The sequence below is a fragment of the Sceloporus occidentalis genome, unplaced genomic scaffold (genome assembly GCF_023333645.1).
Source record: "Sceloporus occidentalis isolate IW3139 unplaced genomic scaffold, rSceOcc1.0.p SCAF_48, whole genome shotgun sequence".
In the NCBI taxonomy this organism is placed as follows: domain Eukaryota; kingdom Metazoa; phylum Chordata; class Lepidosauria; order Squamata; family Phrynosomatidae; genus Sceloporus; species Sceloporus occidentalis.
The window spans coordinates 2,170,861-2,183,709 of record NW_028317028.1 but is presented as its reverse complement, the minus strand read 5'-3'; positions in this window follow the sequence as shown (position 1 = coordinate 2,183,709).

Here is a 12,849-nt window from a genome sequence, read left to right as displayed (position 1 = left end):
CTTGTTCTTGTCTCTTAAGATGCGATGACACGTTGACAACAAAATAGGATCAGCGTAAACATAAACAACTATGGTAGTGATAATAAAGTTGAAATAACAGGCTCACTTGGCCTTATTTTACGATCGCTTATAATCAAATTAATCAATGATCACCTGCATCTTCTGTTTATTCCAATAAACCAAGGACCTTTTCTATAGTGAGAAGAGAACTACTTAAATTCTTAATGGCACCAGGAGGATTTATTTGTACCCTGTTGGGGCAACGTTTTTCAGTTCCCTAAACATCCACGTCACCATCTTTTCCAGGAAACTATATGTTAGATGTTTATGCAGCTGGCATAGATTTGCTATTAATGCACCACTGAGTTGAGATCTATCTACCTTACAAATATCCAGCAGGTTAACTAAGGACCAGTTCCAATAGGTTTTTGTCTTCTCTTTTCTGCCCAATATTCCCTAGCTGTTACATGGTGATTGATCTCGCTAACATAGCCTATACTACTTAGAGTATTCATTGCTCAATGACTGAGGTGAACATCAAAGAATTTTTTTTTGTCTTGGGGTCTTTGAAAAGAACAAATATTGGTGAAGCAGTGCTTTTTGGTGGATGGAGTGGATTGCTATTGTTGATGAGTTCTTTAATAAAAACAGGCTCAGACTGGGCATCTGATAAACCCAGCAAATGTCCAGTGGGCTGCTGCTCAACATCACTCTATATACACCTGTTCTTATGCTCCAGCAGCGGTCAGATGCTGTAGTGTGTGGCCACTGGCTGGATAAGCCAGGTCAAACTCTACGTGAGCATAAAGGAGTAGCGTGGGGCTTGTCGTATGTCTCCGGTGTTAAATTGTCAGGGCTGCCTCATTATCCGCAGTCCAGCCCTGAATTAAATTATCAGAAGTGTTTGGCATGTTGTTAGTAGTTACTAGAACCATTTTCGTAATGTACGTTTAGTAAACACAGATAAAATGATTAGATTGTTTAGATTTAGCTGAGCAAGATCGATCATGCAATTCCTTCTTCTGTGAATTTTTTTTTATAGATGCTGGCTGGGAATACAGTTTTTTTTAGAATGTATTGGAACCTTTTCAGGTTCAGAAAATGGATAGGATGATAACATTTTAATGATGGTTTATAGTTACAGAGGAATGTTCATGACTAATAATGACATTTAGTTCTAGTTTAGAATTATAGCAGCCGAGCAACCATGTCAATAAACTGAATTTGAGGCAGAAGGGAGGAATCTCCTGAATCATGGATATGAATTTGTATGTCCCATTCTTTTTTTTTTCACTTTCAAATTACAGTAACATTATATTTGATATTTTTGTATATTTCTAGTAAATAATCACTTTACTTATTACACCTCCGTTTACTTAGTTTGCCAGAGGAGAGCTATCCATTTGTGGTGCAATGGGAGCTTGGTTCACACCAGCACATTGTCTGAGGTGTACAATAGTGATCAAATATTTATGGAAGAAGGTGGCCTGGTCTGATGAATCACATTTTTTTTTTACATCACGTGGATGGCCGGTTGCGTGTGCGTTGCTTAACTGGAGAAAACATGGCACCAGGATTCATCCATGGAAGCCCCACCTCGCAACTTACAGGACTTAAAGTATCTGCTGCCAACGTCTTGGTGCCAGATACCACAGCACTCCTTCAGAGGTCTAGTAGAGTCCATGCCTCAAAGGGTCAGGGCTGGTCACACTGTATGGCTGATCGATGTATAGTTCAAAGGGTATCTCATCACGTTATGAAACTTGATTGTTACATAACAGAAGTAAAAATAAGAATGCAATACAATGGGGTGATAATATAATATAATTGGGAATTATGTTTTGTAAATAGATAATGCTCTAATCAGAATCAAATTTACAAAGTAAGTATTGAATGATATATAATCGTTGTTGAGATTATGCCTGAAATCCCTGTTGGTCTTCTGCCTTGGTGAATACAAAATTACACTGTGATTGTGAAAGAGGGCCTTATGTAAGCAGAAGAATGGAAAGTGGGTACAATTAGAACTGCTGCCCTAATTTAAAATCCCTGGGTGTATTATGTAGGGGTGCGCCTATCTGCATTATGTAAAGTAGGTTCCAATATGCATGTAACATGAAAACAGGACTTCTCATTTAACCTTCGAGTGACATAAATGCTTAAGAGAGTTTAAGAAATAAATAAATGTCACACGCATCGTTTTCGTTTGTATTTCTTTTTATTGTTATGTTCATGGGTTACATTATAGCCTTTGGTTTATGCTATGATTCTCCGGCTACTGCGTCCCGGTCGAGCTGTATATTCCCTCTGCTGATTGTACACTTCAGGCGTATCTCGCTTCCATACTTGTCTTGGATCAATGTCCTGCATCGTGCCTGTAATTGTGTAATCCGTTATGTGCTCCCGTGACGCATATCTGAAACATTGTACTACTGCACAAATGTCCTATCTCCATGCATTTTCATGCCTATTTTTTTACTCAGGTGGACTTTTGGATGCCGCCCTACTCGTAATACTTTTGAGTTTGTTACTTCATCAATCATTATTGTAAGATGTTTTGTTATACTGTACTGTATTGCGATGTTTTTCATTATATACCTTGCAATAAACGGAGAATTTACACAAAAAAAAAGAAATAAATGTCTACCATTTGATTTTAAAATAAAATTACTCTCTCATCACTCACAATGGATATCTTTTTTAGCCTTCCAAGCACACCTTTACAACTTTCATATTAATTAAATTTTTTGGGAGTATTATAGAATTAATACTGGGTTGAAGAATAAACATAGAACGCCTGTTCCAGGTTCTAAGAAACCAAGCTCATGCGATTCAAACAGAAGGACGAGGAGATGGAGAATAATACACATGGCGAAATTCAAGTGACCTAAAAGGGACTGTTTTGAAGTCTAGAAAAAATTGGAGAACTCCTCAAACCCTGAATTTGTTCTAGAATTCTTAGAAGCTTTGCAGCAGGCAAGCTGGCTTTCATCCCAATGAACTCTAGAACTATATCCAGAAATAGGTGCCTGGCCCTGCCATCTTGTGTTGGGCTACTGGAATTTCAAGCTCTGAGAACAATTCCATTACCTATTCAAACTAGAAGGGGAGAAATAGTGGCATCCAATAGTGCAAAATAATGGATGAAATAATGGATAACCGTGAGCATACCTGGGAACTCTCGACACGCCCGCTCCCCGCTGACGTCAGTGTGCAGCCCTGGCCGCGTCCCGCAAGGGAAGGCTCTGGGTAGCCGGAGTTCCCAGGTATGACCAACACAACGGTTCGGCGAGTCAAAGAGTTTTCGACTGCCCCTTGAACAAAAAGTTTTACCCCTCCCACACGCACTTGGTCCCATGCACTTGCGATAGGTCTGACTTAATAGGTAACAAGGTGAAGGCATCTGTGATATCAGATGTGGACAAACAAAGCTTATAGGAGCGTATTTAAGAGTAAAGTCTTTGGCTGATGGGAAGTGATGATGAATTAGGAGCTGACAAATTGAAAATCAGTCTCTTTTTTTAATGAAAATGTGCTAACAACAATATCAAATAGGAAAAGGAAGATGTGATAAAGGGGCCATTAATATAGCCTTTTGCAAGCTCCTGAGAGTCTACCTCATCAGGATCTGATAGGGCCGAAATGATATTGGCTCATTCTAGAGTATCTTGTGGGAGTGCTACAATCTCTGAATGGAAATGCAACAATAAACTGGAAATGGAAAAAAATCCCCAAATCTAGGGAGGGATGATTCTGCAATTTCTGTAAAAGGCACTCAACCTTAATTGGAGATTGCTTGGGGAAAAATTTGCCAGGACACAGGTGTTAAAATAGTTGCAGGTTGGAGACTGTCCCAAGAAGGAGATGGATCTACCTAGTCTGTCATGAATCTTGACTGAAGTGGGCCCCAGCAGCAATGGTGAAGGGAGTGCTGTCTGCAGAGGGACAAAATTGCCCGTGTGTGGCGTAGACTGACAGATGTGAGCAGAAAACAATTTGTGATAATTATACAAAGCATTACCCCCATACGTGCAGCCTAAGTCCATGAACTTATATAAATAATGATCCAGTTCTTCCCTTCTTTTAGGATAAACTGAACAGATAACATCCCTGATTTTTTGCGAGCCGTTGGATTGAACGACCACTGAGACTTTATTAGCAGACAAATAAACATATTTATTCGCAGACAAATCATGCGAGCTGATAAGGAAGGACACTAAGTTAACATCTTTCCCTTCTGAATAAAATGAGCTGGAGCTATTAAGGGGGACCTGATTCAGCAGGTACCTGACCCCATAAACCCAAAAGGGAAGGAAGAACCTGCAGCCACAAGCGAGGCTTCCAAATTGGCTATTCTATCCTGTTTGAGAGCAGTCCAAACTTTAAGGGACCGTAAGCCAGTTATATGTGACCTTGGCACAGGCGAATGGGGAAACAAAAGACTATCTGATGGGACAAGTCTACATATAATTACAGAAAGTATGTTTATATTAAATTACCCTATAAAACTCAAAACAAAAGGAAATCTATGACTTACAGATTACAGGCCTCTTGCACAGTTTTTTAGATTGTGAAAGAATACCTAACACTTCCTAGGGAATAATTTATAGGTAGAGTTGGTACTTCTGGTGCTCATCTGCAAATTATAGGAATACTTAAAACAGATCATTATTTTAGGGAGATTCTATTTATCAAATAGTTTAAAAGGTGGCAACCAAACATTCTTGTCTAATACTGTATATAAAGTAACCAATTGACCTGGGCCTACAATGTCAATGATCGACACAATTGCTATACCTTGAAAAGTTATCCACACGGACGAAGGTTCCTAAGGATGCTGTTTCAAGACAGGGAAGATATGCTATAGATGATTTGTATATTTCTATCTATTCAATGTTTCACTCTTTATATACACAGTATATAACATATATACAGTAGCTATGAATAACATATGTAGATTTTCTGCCCTGCTGCTAGTTTATTGATCTATTCAGCCATTTGCTTTTCTATTATTCTCTGTCAGATTGTGTCGCAGTAGTGCTAAATTTATACCAAATTACTTTCCTGAATAATGAAACTGATTGACACAATAATTGGCACAATTGGATGGCACGTCAAGCCTTTCAACATGATTACCAGTTACTGTTACTGGGTTTTTTTTTACAATTTACCTATATCTGCTGTATGCCAGTATATTTTGTGTGAGTTCAAAAAACGATCATTAAAAAATCCAATAAAGCTTTTTCTAAACTATTTATTGAAACATCTGCCATATATAACAAAGCAAGGTTAGGTATCATACCAATAACATAAAAACAACAATCTCCTTTCTCCTGTGTAAAGCACAGTATATGTGATACAATATGCAATATATTAGCAATGTCTCACGAGTAAGTGGTGTTTTATAATTTATGACACATTGAAAGGGTGCTGAGGCTTGACTTGCTCCTAGATTGTAATTATTCTTGTCTTCAACAAATGTACACTAGTTTGGTTATAGCATTGTGTGATATTCATGTTGTTGGCAGTCATATAACAACTGTATCTGTTTTGTAGCACTCATGTCATACAACACTATAATAATATATAATAATAATATATTTGTTATATTCTATTTCTATACATTTTAGCTGAAATAGGTAACACGAACAGCATAGGCTTTGGACAATTCCCCTTGTTGCTGGCACTATCAGCCCCTTGTCCTCTCTCCCGCTAATAACATAGGCACTGGCACAGATACAGTTTTACACACACTAACATACATGTATGCTACATACACTTACTTATACTAACACACACATGTACACACTCATGCTAATGCATGTAGAATCATGCTAGGACACACAAACACCTAGTCAAATGCACTCATGCCAACACACACTTAGACATAAGCACTCACGTTAACACATTTACGTATGCACACTGTCACAATGCGTAAATCCAGGAGCGCACACCACATGAGTTATTCACCCTGATTAACCTAACCAAGAGTTGAGCCCCAAGATAGGATGACCAAGGACTTTGATGATCCAAACAGTGTGGAAGCTCAGGTAGAGGCAAATATGGTAAAATATAAGTTTCGGAATAGCAAAGCAGCTGCACATACATGTAGGTAGGTGATGCCACAGGAAGATACACCTGAACATGTAGTCGCAGGAAGCTAGGCAAGGAACACTGTATAGGTAGTCAGCCGATGCCGAGTTCGGTACACTAAGCGGGAAGTCAAACGTAACCGGGGAGGGTACACGGAGCAGGTAGCCAGGGATAGCCAGGTTTGATAGACAGTTAGCAAAGTACAAAAACGCTAGGCAGAGAGGAGACAAACAGGCCAGGAGTCATACAAAGCTACAAAAATCAGAAATGCCAGAAACAGTAGCCGGAACGCCACAACACTTTGTGGCAAACTGAGGTCCACACTAGGGTGTCTGTATACAGCAATTACGCTTATTTGAATTCTGGTGCCGAGTCTACCCCAACCCTTGCCATACACCGTGCCTCACAGAAGCTCCTCCTGTACTGCGACCAGCCCGATGTGACCGTGTAGGTGACGGCTCAGGTAGGCAACCAGGTAGGCACCCTCTCCGGCTAGCTTCAGTTTGGCTGCCACAAGCCGGGCTCCGATACATGACATGTATTCACTGTAACATACATAAATACTCACTACCTGCCTAAACTACCTTACCATCTCTTTCACTCCTCGGTGGCTCTAGGTTTTCAGGGGATCGAAGCAAGAACATTTAAGGGGGCACTGCAATGCCGAAAACTATCATTGTACATTAACAATACTTGTTGTTAACATTACATATTACAATACCTACTTCTTTAAAAATACTTAACAAAAGATACATTACAGTGATATCAGGATATGAGGAATGTGTTTCTCACCCCCTCATACAATCCCTGAGGTGTCCCTTAAAGCAGTTGCTTAATCTGCTTATCTGGTAGCCTCTGGTCAGAAGTTCCATGATCCATAGTGACTTACCTGTTTAAATATGAAACCTGAAAGAAGGTGAGGAGCGCTAAGCCTCTTTTTACCCCAAAACAAGTTTTTTTCTACCCTTGAGATAAAAAATCAGACATACCGAGATTCACATACTCCCGCTTCAACGGGAAATGGGTTTTGTCTGTAAATGTACTATTTACTATAGTAAACGTTACTATTAACAGGGGCTTTTAGTTGTTGAATTGAGTTAAACTGAAATAATTATAGTGCATTATGCAGCACCAGTATATCCTTACCAGGCTTGCACCTTCATAGTACATAGTGAACGACATGATTTCATGTTCCTGGAAGTGAAGGCTTGGAAAAATATATACTGTGACAGGAATGCTACATTCAGAATAAATGGGTCACTGAGCGATTAGTGGAACAGATTAGGGGGTAATGGATGTCAAATGCTCTTGTTAGATGAAAAAAATGCATAAATGAGCATGCTATTTAATTCATTGTTCCCCATTCAAACAGTATTGATTCAAATAGAACGATGATATATATCTATACTGTATAAATAAATACATATATATGTGTGTGTGTGTTCTCTTCCCATTTTAAATAAAAAAACCACATTCCTGTGCCTAATGCAGGAACAACAGCCTGAAATGCATGTGGTTCCACACGATGAATTCTCCTTACCCAACTGGGCAAATGTCCAGCCATACAGTTTTAACTATGTTTTAACACTGTTGTACTGTAGTAACATTGTCGATCCTTGCTTTAATTTCGTAACAGCTTAAAGTAGATGCAAAATCGCAGAAAGCAAAATGTTGGTAGCAGAACACCTGGTGTCATACCGCCAGCTCTGACATATTATTATCATACTAGACATATTGTCCGTATGCTAGTCTTAATTTCTACTACATTATGAATGTTTTTTCGTCTGTGAAAGCATAAAGTGTGTGTGTGGGATGTATAAACTCACAGAAGGGTACCAATTCCCTTTACTTGTGCTGGTTAGCAACATTTGAACTATACATATGTAGGGTAAAAAAAATGGTCAGTATGGTCACTCCACCCAACTTGTCAAAAGCTACTAGTGGCCTTCAAACACTCCATCAACAGCAAAGACACAGTTCACATTTTAAGAGCTCATTTGGAGTATTGTTGGATATGTAGGTCTTATGTGTATCAGTCGTATGTTGCCTATCATAAGATCTTAAATCTATTTTTTAGTATGATAAAATGCTACCACTAAAAATAATTGTAATCATTGGACAATCCTAACAGTTCCGGCTTGCAGGATATCCTGAACGCTGGTTCAGATATGAATATCCTTCAAGAACCTTCTGTTATAGACTCCAGAGGAATGGAGATCTAACCTGCTGTCAGACTGGTGACTCTACTCTGGCAATAAAAGTAGGAATGGAGGAAATAAAAAGCACTCACTACATGTAAAAATAGGTACGTATTAATAGAATAATAACCCATATACAGGAAGGTGGAATATGAGAACAGCCACAAACATTCACCAATATAAATACGTCCTTTTATTTTACTAGATGCATTTTCAATTAAATGCTGGGACTAAAAACATAAGAGTAGAACAGTAGACATTGTGGTTTCCAAGATTTGCATGCATGTTGGCAGCTATATAGGGCAACCGTGTGCCAGGTTGTCAGAGACAGTCCCAGTCAATCCCCTTCTAAGAGAATGTGATGTCTCTGAATGTAATGTCTGAGAAGCGCTGATGTCACATGTGTGTCATATGCGCGTAAACCTATGTCAAAATGTTAAAAGATGTGCTGAAAATGTTCTATCGCACAATGTCTCTCAGTGCTAAATATCTCTTTCGTACTTGTTTTACCTGTTTGAAAGCCAGTGATGCATTAGTGATATTATTGAGTTTTGCATATGTGGTTGTCCATTATATCACCTGGGTAACATTATGGAGATGGTCTGGGTGTTGATGGTCTATTTGAGGTTCTAAAGTACATATGTCATGCAACAATGGTAAGCGTGCACTTTGAGAGCAGGCAATATGGTGTACGCAATGTTCCCTAGAAGTTTCTTTGTCCTACTTATTGCATTGGTTTAGCATTTTTTTGTGGACCTACATGTTCTGATAACTGACACCAACCACTGAAAGAAGAAAACCAAAAGATATTCCTACGCTTTTCGAAGTGTGCAGCAAAACTTCCTTCAACATGTGCTGTGAGCAACGTTACATTCATTTTTTCAATGGAAAATTTCAGATTATGTAAATTCGAGTGATTTTTTTAAATAAACATGATGCTTTCCTTAAATGGCTGTACAATGTATGCCAGGATCCCCAGGCAATGAAAACTTAATGAGGCAAAAAAAAAATCTTCACGCATTACAATTAAAAGGTTGAAAATTGCTTCTAAATCTAACTTCGAAAAGTAACAATTAGTGAGACAGCTTGGGAAGAGGGCTGTATTTGTGTCATTGTATAGTTGTTTGTCAGCGTCAGATCCCTTAGCAGCGCAGGTGTTAATAGAATGCAGGCTTGTCCTTTTCACGCTGGCAGAGTGGGTAGGAGGACGGGAATCTGTCACTTGTGGGGTACTGCTTTCTAGAGACATCTCTTCACAGAAAGTTGCTCCTACACAAATCTACCATGAGCCAATGCATGATTCACACAATATGCCAGGACTATTCCGGGGATCTCCATACCAAATACCTACAACCGACGCTGTTTAAACTAGAAAAAAATAATATCACAGTTCTGTGATAATGATTTGTCATTTAAGCAGGTCAGTGTGGTAACATGTTTTCAGTAAACTATATAAGGATCTTCAGCAGATTCTCATTTCAGTCCTGTTTGGTGTAATAAGAAAAAGTATAAAAAAAGAACGATTGCATCTTTCTCCCGAAGGAACAGAAGTTCTTATTGAGTGGTCCAACCATTAATAGGCTAAGAGAGAGGACAATGGGATGTGACATGGTAACACTACATGCTTCCCACACTATCCGTTGTTCAGGTTTCCCCTGAGTTCTTCTAGTCCTGAAAAGGGAGCGGAAGTACTCTGGGGTATCATGGACAACAGACCGGAAGCACTCTGGGACCACGAGGTGAAGCCTGGACAATGGACAACAGATCCGTTATCCAAAATGAAAACTTATCCACAATACTTCTGTACTCAAGCATTTCGGATAAGGAATACTCAACCTGTACCAACCTGTACCTGTACACAATAAGGTATCAAAGAAGACCAGTAAGTATTACATCAGTAGTTGGATGTAGTCTGGATGTAAATGATTTGCTGCATCAGAAACAGCATAGAAGATCCTATCAAACTAACTTTTTTTTACACAATAATTAGGATGGGTGTCATATACTACATACTTTTGGTCTTATAGGAATATCTTCACATCGTCTCAATTAGTCCAAAAAAGGAAGCCTTGAAATATTTGATGTATATCATAGATCTTTGCAGCACTAGAACACAAAATAATATTGATATCAGCCACTAATGTGACACAATGTTTCTTAAAAAGTCTTGATACCGCCCTGCCTCTTAGCCCTACCTCTAACCACAGTGGGTTGCTGTTTGTGGTGGTGTGGGGGCTATGTACTGGGCAGGAAATGATAGGCATCCCTTGTTTGGGAGCGAGACTAATAAACTGTGGTTCTGCTCTGTATCCTATGAGTTGTTCCCCTAATAGGTTCAACTAAACTCGTTTAATCAAGTCAGAAATTGATGGAGAACAAATATAAGTGTTCAGAACTAAATCACGCACCACACCTTTTGCCTCTAGTGGCATGCCTAAAATGGGGAGCTCTTGGCACGCATTGTCTAGGCCAGGTTTGGAAATCAATGAAACGTGGCACCACTCACTTACCATTACTGCTGCAAATCTGATATGGCTGGATACACTTGGTTTCATGCTGCAAGAATGTAGGAACGTAGCATGAGGCCATGTTAATCCAGGTGGCAGCCACATGTATGCAATTTATCGTCTGCTGACCTTAAAGTGGCAGAGCCTATTTTAATCACCAGTCTTGCTCTGGGCTTGTCTACTTTATTGGGAATCTGACACTATAAGCAGAGCTCACGTCTGCTGGGAGTCTCACATGGGCTTTTCTCCCTTCTTTACAAAAGTCTCTATATATTACTGAAACTGCAATTCCAAGGAGGCTCAGGAACCAATTGGCTTGACATCTTACTAAGTTTTATCAGGGGAAGCCAGCTTCCCATCAAATAATACTGTTTTTATATGTATGCCAGAGGGAATGGACTGGGTGATAGAGGGAGGGCTGTAGAGAGTTAAGAGATTGCCTGTGGTTTTGGTGTGATAGAACCAGGCTCTGAAGCCCAGGACTGCCATGGGAAATTTAGGGCCTCTTGCAGAATAAATGGTCTGTCCCCTATCTTCTTTTCTACTCATCATTTCGGTACTTTTTGGGGGCACTTACAAGCTTTTTGAGGAGCAGTGACAAGCTGTTTGAGGACAAAGATGGCACAAACAAGCTGGTGGTGGCAAAGCTGGTAGAGACAGTGTCTGGGTCACTGACAAGCCTGTTTGGGGACAAAGATGGCACAGGTAAGCTACTTCAGGACAAAGATGACACACTCATAAGCTGTTTGGGGCAAAGATGGCACAGACAAGCTGTTTGAGGGTAAAGATATCTTCCTGTATTTAGTGCTATCCTCATTCCTTAAATCCTGACCAGTTTCCCAGTCCCTGCCGATGAAAAGCATCCCCACAACATGATGTTGACCCCACCATGGTGTTCTCTGTGTGCAAAAATCTTAGTTTTAGTGTTATCTGACCAGAGTACCTTCTTCCATCTATTTGGGGAATATTTTTTCTTGAAAAAATGACTTTTTCCTGGTTACTCTTCCATAAAGCCCAGCTCAGTAGAGTGTACGGCTTAAAGTGGTCCTGTGGACAGATACTCCAATCTCTGCTGTGGAGCTTTTTTTTTTCTCCTTCGGAGTCCTGTCCTTTGAATGATGCACTTTCTGCTATACGCTTTTTGAGTTTGTAGGTCCTTCTGGTTTAAAGTGAGACAGTTTTAGTATTTTTACCATAACACAGTATGATAAGGAGTCAGTGCGGTTGTCTAGTAGATCAGGCTATAAAAGGCCTTTAGTCACAGAAGCATAAAGTAAAACAATGCTTCCATCCAGTGGATGTTTCAATTATTATTGCCCGACCGAGGCAGAGCTATTTCACTTGATTAAAACTGTAATTTAACCATACCATATGTATTTGCCCTATAATATCTCCACGTGAGGTATGCCACAGTACTAGTTCATTGTCTCTTAACTAAATCTTGTGGAACAACAAAGTCCGTTTGATTCTATCAACTCCAATGAGTGTTAAAATATTTCACTCGTAAGCTAGCCCTCCCACCATTATCATCACCTCTTGGCGTACCCAGCATACGCAGCGTCCAGTAAATTCTAAAAATGTGTCCAGCTGATTATATAACTTATGCATTTAATAGCTACATTCTGGAGACTAACATCACCCCCCCCCCCCCCCTCTGGAGACAGCAATCCATGTCTTCAGTTGAGTATCTTTCCAGTAAAAGCTATCCATCCGTCTCCATCCCCCCAGTAGAATGTAGGCTCACAGACGCAGGGTCCTTGTCTTTAATTAAATAAGCCATATTTTGTGTCCCCCCCCCCCCCTTGTAACTGAAATAAACACTGTCTATCCATGTCACATACCCCAATCACTGAACTTGCTATTCTGTAGGATTGGGAGTTAGATAGTTTACTCATTTCTTTACATTCTTTGGTGAATATTTATTCCTGGTCCTGTGCCCACTTGCTTATTCTACTTGAATGTAAAGCCAGTAAAGTGTCCTTAAAGTTGCATATTTCAGTTTCTGCACCCCTCTCTTATGAATTGACAATACCTCTGTGTATGCTGCCACT